Here is a 7,826-nt window from a genome sequence, read left to right as displayed (position 1 = left end):
AGGTCTCTTGTCGTTGTCTCCCTCCCCCTCTCTCCCCCAAATTTTTTCTCTGTGTTAGAGTCTCCCTCTAATCTCTTTTCTCAAGCTCTCTGGGTACCTCTTTGTATCTTTTCTTGTAATCCGGTTTTCTCTGAATCTGTGTTTCTGTCTGTGCTTCTTTCTTGCTATTTCTCTGTATCATCCTAGGCCGGCTTCATCTAAATGAAAAATAACTGGAAATGAACCCATCCATAGACTGAGCTCAGAAATCTTTCAATACTTTGCCAAAGCTAATACTTTCAACAAAATATATGCTGTGCAGCAGAAGTGGCTAATTCTGCCACCACTTAGCTGTGCAGTCATGTCTTTCATGTCTATTCTCTCGTCTCTGTCCTCCAGGCCTGCTGCCCATGCCTCCCTACAGTCTCTCCACTGCCATTTGGTCGCTGCCAAGCCGTTGTCCTCCTCCCCCAAACCACTGACCTCCAGTAGTTGTCTCTCTACCTGACCAGCAGGACAAGGTCTTCCAGGTCTTTTAGAGAAGAAGCCCACACCTCTCGTGACATAGTATTTTGCTTTTTAAGTAAAGCTCAGTCCCCTCATTTCCAGAAGGCACTGCAGCTCTCGTGGGATCAGGGGTTGAGGGGCTCCAGGGAAGAAATGGAGGGACTCAGCTTTGCATTCCACCTGGAACCTCTTCTTATCCAACATTCAGGTTCCTGGCTGGATCTGGCCCACTTGCCCAGAGTATCTTCCTTCCTGGTGACTTTCTCTCAGGGATCTTCCTCATGTCCTTCCTCCCCAGATTGACCCTTGGGGACCTCTAGTTTATTACACAATCTGTATATGTCTGACCCTGTGGGGGAACAGAAATTAAATTCTCTTTTCTGGGCCTTTGAGCCCCCGGAAAATTAAGAAATGTAACTGAGGATGTGTTTTAAGGTTCCAGAACATCCCATGAGGGTCAAGAAGCACCCCCAGCGTTTGATGGAAGGCAGCTTTGCCTGGGGCCCACAGAGGCTGAGTGAGGGCCCTGAGCAGGTACAGCATACAGATGGCTCCTGGGCAGTGATGCTCAGCAGAAGCTGGTTCAGTTCCAGCCCCAAATACTGTGACTATGGTGACGGTCATGCTGGATCCCTCTGATTCCTATGTTTTTTATTTTTTTTAAGATTTTCATTCATTTATTTGACAGACAGAGATCACCAGTAGGCAGAGGGGCAGGCAGAGAGAGAGGGGCGGGAAGCAGGCTCCCTGCTGAGCAGAGAGCCCGATGCAGGGCTGGATCCCAGGACCCTGGGACCACGACCCGAGCTGATGGCAGAGGCTTCAACCCACTGAGCCACCCAGGCGCCCCCTGATTCCTACGTTTTATGGTCCCTCCCTCCAAATCTGTTCTATCCAGATTCTCATTATTTTTCAGATGCTAATCATATGTGTCCCTTGGAGGCAGGTTCTAATATCAGATCTGCTAGGACATGATACTCCAGTCTCGGCACTTTAACTTTCTTTAAGTCTCCTGGATTCAAGGAAGGTAGCATTACTATGATCTGATCACAGTTGTCCCTGCCCTTCTCAATACTCGGTAACCATCATCCTTTCCTAGTTCCAGAACCTGTTTGGACCAAGTTGAATATCAAAGTAAGGAGTAAGGGAGCAGACAGCAATGCAACGCAATCCGTCATTTAAAGACATTGGCCACTTGCTCGGCTTTGCTCGGCCCTGGCCATACAAAATGTCTGAACAAGACACAGGGTCTGTCCTCAGGGAGCAAATGCTTCTATTGGAGGAACCCGCTGTGTCTCTGAACCAGAATGAAAATGGAGCTGCTGCAGAAAAGCCCAGCACTGCAAAGTGCTAACATCATCAGGCAGGTTGCCTCTGCAGTGCAATCTATGATCTCTGCGACTCTCAGAACGAAAAGAATTGCTATATGACTTTCTAAATTAAGCTTTGCATTACTTTGGAAATTAACAAAGCATTCCTTCCCACAGACACTGTTCCCAAATTAAACATTTTGTGCTTGTACAGCTGTTCAAATGTCGGTGAATTGAAGATGAAAAGGTTCTTAGGAAGGGAAGAGAGGTGGGTGCCTAAAAGGAGAGAGGAGCACTGCGGGGGAGTTCTTAGAGGGCGAGCTGGGGGTCAGGGAGCAGAGATTATAGAACAGTGGGAGAAGTTTATGATCCAGTTAGTGAGTACATAAAATGTTTTTTTAAATTATTAGGTTTAGATAACTGTAGGTTAAGGGGGCCCATTATGATCAAATATTTAAAGGCATACTCTTAAGTGGAAAACTTGGGGAGTGGCTATTCCCCACCTCTAATCAGTAGGAGCCAAAGGAAACAGAGGAAATAAACATAAACAGCCAAGATGGTATTTTAAGGTCCCTGTGAGGCCCACTTTTCAAGATCTGACAACAGTCAAACACTAGAATGGGTCACAGAGGATGGCTGGGCACTCTCCTCTGGGGCTATTTATTGAAAGAACAGAGCCTTTGGGTTTGCAATGTTGCAAGTGACATCCAGTGTAGAGACAGAGGCATGTCCTGGATGAGCTAGCTCCCCGGGTTCTCTTCTAGATTGTGAGAGAAGAGAAATCATCTAGGATTAGAGGCCTTTTGCAGCAGCTAGAGAGAAATGGACTGATGGGAAGGCCCACAGTCCCCACCTGTCCACCTCCCTGCACCATACCAGAGCCCCTTCCATTAAGCTGCCTTTGTGTCATTTGTTTCATGAACTTGTCCCTAGATCTTCGCTTGCAAAGATGTGAGCCATCTTGCCAAATGGTTTTTTAGAAAGCCCTTGCTCACAAAAATTCTGTCTGCAATATTTGAATTGGCCTGCAATATTTGGATTGGCTACTGGGCCTCTCATTTTCCACATAAGTTGCTCCTAACTTATCTCTGGGTCTCTTCCAGAGGGGCAGGAATTATTTGCTGGTGATGTAACTTGAAACCCAGATTCCTTTTGGAAACCATTTTTCATAAAGGTTTTGATATGGGGGCTGGAGCAGAAGAGAGTGACGAGGTTAAAAAATATATATATAAATAAATAAATAAAATGCAGGTTTAGTCAGATAAGATTTTTCCATGCAGCTAAGGGAGCAAGAGGTCCTGACTTCAGCAAACAAGGCCCAAGGGCTCACAGAGGCAGAGAGCTGTGCTGGGTACTGGCAGCCAGTTCCCCTGCAGCTCCAGGAAAGAGCCCTGGCGAGGCATCCTCTCGTCTTGGCTATGCCTTAGAACCAGCCACTTATCCTGTCTGGCTCCCAATCTCATTGACTGCAAGAGGAGAATATCCATGTAAACATCTCCCAAGTTTCCATAAATTCTATATTCTGTCATTTTGTATGGCCTTTTGGGTTGGTTTTAAAGATTAATGACACCTTTCACCTGTATGGTGCTTTATGGTTTAGAAGGCACTTTCACACCCTCGTCTTATTTGATCCTCACAATTATGGTCTGAGGGAGATAGGACAGAAAATATTTCCCCCATTTTAGAGATGAGGAAATGGAGTATCAGGGCAGTTAGGCAGTGTGTAGACAACAGGTAGACATCCAGGACTCCAGTTTAGGTCTTTGAACTTGAGCTCAGTTATTCATCCTTGTAAGGTATGCCTTTAAAATCAGATAACTATGGATCATCTCTCCAGAGAGATGAACTTAGGATTTTTAGATGTTTAAGCTCAACCTAGATATCAGGTAAAATTCCCCTACTTCAGGCTTTTATGAATTCTTGCAAATGTATGAATGCCTTGCTTCTCTGGCCAGATTGCAGGCCCCTTGGAGGTTCAAGTCATATGTTTTGTCTTCCTTCCCACTCCCTCCAGCAACCGTCAGAGAGCTAAGCACCTAGCCGGGGTTGTCGCACTGCTAAGAAGAGGTAAGGCAAAGTAGAGAATGCAAAATAAGCCCCAAGTGTGGGACAGATGTCCATTTCCACATCTAACCACTTTTCCTACAAGAACTGATATCCTTGTACATGTTCTGCCCTAGACAGCCTTCTGCCTGCCACGCTATTGCCCAAATCCTAGAACACAGCATAGTTTCCCATGGTGGCATCAGTAATATCCTCCTCTTTGACATGATTTTCCAGGCACAAGATGGGTTCAGAAGCATTAAGAGCCATGACCTCAGGGATCTCAAACGCTAGAGCCTAATGTAAGTAAAGAAGGCAGACTGGCTTCCTTAGCTGAGGAAGTAGAAGTGACTCCATGGAAGGCACTATCATGACCTTAAGCTAAGAGGGAGGGCTGGTACTGAAGCAGGAATAGCCAGGAGCATCTGAGGAAAGCTACTGAGGACATCTGTGTGACTGGAAGGAGAGAGTGCCTTCTGCAGTGGGAGGGGTGGGTGGGCCTGGGAAATACATCAATAAGCCAGTGTAGGTTCTCTGACCACTTGTGCACACTTGGCCTCAGTGCAGTCTTGCTTCATCTCCCTAGACCTTTACCCTCATCGGGAACCATGACTCCACTCATTTCACCAGAACTATAAGGAGGAAATAGTGATAAAGCAAAGGCAAGGACAACTGACCAGATAAACAGAGATGGCTCTAATTTAAGACATTTGCCCCATTATTATCCTGCCATCTCTTTGTTTTCTGTATCTCAAGTCCCTATTTTCCCAGATTTGGTGGAGAAGGAAAAGGATTCCAAGACTGTTGTAAGCAGGGCCACTCCCAATAAATGAGACCATCCCATGCCCTAGGGACTGACTCAGTTGAGCATCACTGGTCAGAAGACTCTGAATTTCTGACAAAGGAGGTCTCTGTCAATAATAAGAACTTGTAGATAATAATGGCTCTACTATGAGAAGAATTCTAGGGTGATAGATTATTAGAAAGAACTGGGACTTTAGGGCTTACATATTGATTCAACACTTTCATTGACAGATGAGGGGACTTAAGAATGTGGCAATGACATCAGTGTCCAGGCCACCCAGGGAGTTAGTGAAAAAATCTGTACTAGAACCCAGAAATCTTGATCTAATACCACACTAGCCCTTCTCCTATCTTACCTACCCTGGACCTTTTAAATGACAAAGGTTTTCACCCAGGGGCAACTCTGAGCAATGAAGGAAAGAAGGTCTGAATTGGCAAAACTTCTTTGTGGGAACTACTGTTCTTTAGGAGAACTTTTGATGTAGCCAGCCCTGGAGACTCTGTCCCTGCCTCCCTCCATCCTGCAGGGAGAGAAAGAACAGACATTTCTGTTGTAAAAGCCCTTCTGGCTGCCAAGCCTGCCCGTTCTGGCCAAACACAGTATCTGATCTCATCCTAGTGGATCTCCACCCACCTCCGGGAGCAGAGGGGGTGATGCCCTGTCAGGTACAAGGTACACATGGAGCATCTTGCACAGACACTTCATAAATGCTTTACAAGTGAAAAACTGGTTCTAGCTCTTCTATCCTGCCTCCAGTTCCCCACTTCCAAAAGCATCCAACAAACTTGCCTTCAACCTGTGGATCAAATCAAGTCAAACCAACAGACATTAATTAAGGTATTATTGGAAAAACAATGTGCAGGTACTGAGTTCTATACAAAGACACGTCCGAGTCCGCACCTTCAAAGTACTCACAGGCCAACTGGGGTAGACCAGGTGATATTACACTTTAAGTTAATATCACAGGGCAGCAATACAAGAAGTGCCATGAAGCAATGAATGACCATTTGCCAAATTGCTGGAGTAGATAGTCTGTGCATCGGGACACAGAAAAAAGATCACTGGGAACTGAAGAGTCCAGGGAAGTTTGTGGAAAAGGAAAGATTTTGTCAGGACTTTGAAGGATGGGTAGAATCTAGAGGAGGGAAAAAAGGAAAGAGCATTCTAGAAATTGGTACCCAAGAAAAGATACAAAAAAATAGAAAAATGCAAGTGTGCTGAGGGCAGTGAGTAACGCTAATTGCAATAGTGGGTGCTGCTTATCATGTATCAGACACTATTCTCAGCAGCTAACATTTAATAATTCTCTTGATTCTCATAAAATTCAAATTATTACTATTATTATCACATTTTTACAGGCCAGGAGACTGAGGCTTAGAGAGGTTTTAAGTAACTTACCCAAGGGCACAGCTGGTAAAGGATTGAGCAGGAACTTGAGCCCAGAGACTACACATTCAGCCACTGCCTCTCTCACTGTGGCTAGAAGAGTTGATTTCTTGGAGCGGTGTATTGGGAGCAGAGCACAGAGGATCTGAAATACTATAATACAAACTTGGACTTGCTTTTGTGGGCATGGGAAATCATTAAACGTCTCTGAGCAGGGAAGTAGATCTGCATTTAGGGTTTTGAACTGAAACACACACAGGAAGGAAATCCTAAGGATGCCTTAATATTTTTTTAAAAACACATAGAAGTGTATTAGCATGTAGATAAACATATCCTTCCTTTTTATAGAGAGCCTTGTCCAGAGTTACTTCCAGTGGCCTCTTAATATCTTAAACTACTAGGGGATCAAATCCTTGATTGGTGGTACTAAGGAAACAACCAAAATGTAAACAGCCCCAAAGCTACCCAAGCACATGCTCACCAGGGCCGAGACAGGCTTGAAGGATAGTGTTTGCAGGGAGATAGGAGACATCAGATCAGGAGAGAGTGGGAAAGAGTGGAGGGAAGATGTCAGACAGCAAGTGAGAGGTCAGCAAAATGAGTTGGGACCTTGGGTGAGCAATTCAGCAATATCTTAAGCATGGTAGAATCAAAGCTTCTGGAAGAGGAAAAAAATATTGTCAGCTATCTCCTTGATTATTGTGTAATAGCAGATAATTTCTTTAGTCCCTTCCCTCTTTACAGGTTAAAATGGAAAATCTTTTCCATTTCCATGCACAGAATGCTTTTATTTCTCTTTCTTTCAGGACTCAATTTTGCTAATTCATTCTATCAAGCACTATAATGTTCTCATGACTATCCACTCTAATGAACGTGGGACAGATCAAGTAATAAGAACTTTGAAAGGGTGATGATTGAAATAAAAGCATCTTTTTATATTCTCTAGGAACTCTATATACAAAGAAGCCTGCTCAAACCAATAGAGCAAAAACATTAGATAATTTGATTTCTGAGCACAGATTAGATAATTGTCTTGGATGGGATTTTGGGAATGGTCATAGGGGATGAAGCATCATCCTGTTGAGAGGGTCTTCAGGGAATATTGGGTTTATGTGAGTGTTGTTTAGCTCCTGAGTCACAAAGCATGGGTTGTAGGGCTGGCCTTAGTCCAGGCTCCAGGCAAAATTATGTACTTATCCTTGTGAATTGTGGTATTCAGTGTAACCATCACCTTGATTCATGGCCACACCTTCATGACCCCACTTTTGGAAATGGTTTCCAAATCTGAGTCCCAGGCAGCTGTTTTATGTCCACCCACAGGAAGCCAAAAGATAAATGATGTGGGGGTGGGTGAAATGGTTTGTGAATGCCCAAATCTTGTTCTCTTGAACAGGTATTTTTGTTTGAAGAATGAACTGATTAGTTTAAGTGAGGCAAAAATCACTCCAATATAAGAAAATCAAATGCTGTATAGACATCCCCTCTCTAGTCACATGTGTGGTGTTGATAAACTGTGACTGCTGGTCTTTCCTTCCTTTGCTATCTTCTCAGCTGCCATTATTTGAGAAGACTTAAGCCTGATGCTGAGTCACTTCTGGTTGGTACTATGTGTAAGGGGTTTGGAAATAAATCACATTCCCAGATCCAAGTCCTAGGAACCAAGTTACTACTTTCAGGCTCCTGTGTTGACCTGAAATCCTTCCCTTCCAGCCAGGTCTGGGAAAACTGTTCCCCAGAACTAACCTGGGTACCTGTGTGGCCCCAGAGCCAAAGTTTTTTCTCTGTTGGTCCTTCCC

General features: G+C 44.4%; 1 pseudogene; it reads left to right on the top strand.

The window, feature by feature from the left end:
* Window positions 1-1,645: 1,645 nt before the first annotated feature.
* LOC116864767 overlaps window positions 1,646-7,826 on the top strand; it is an 87,222-nt pseudogene continuing 81,041 nt past the window's right edge.

This window comes from Lontra canadensis, unplaced genomic scaffold (assembly GCF_010015895.1).
Source record: "Lontra canadensis isolate GAN:19392208 unplaced genomic scaffold, GSC_riverotter_1.0 scaffold6, whole genome shotgun sequence".
In the NCBI taxonomy this organism is placed as follows: Eukaryota; Metazoa; Chordata; class Mammalia; order Carnivora; family Mustelidae; genus Lontra; species Lontra canadensis.
The sequence above is the reverse complement of the archived record's forward strand: the minus strand, read 5'-3'. Positions and strand labels throughout refer to the sequence as shown.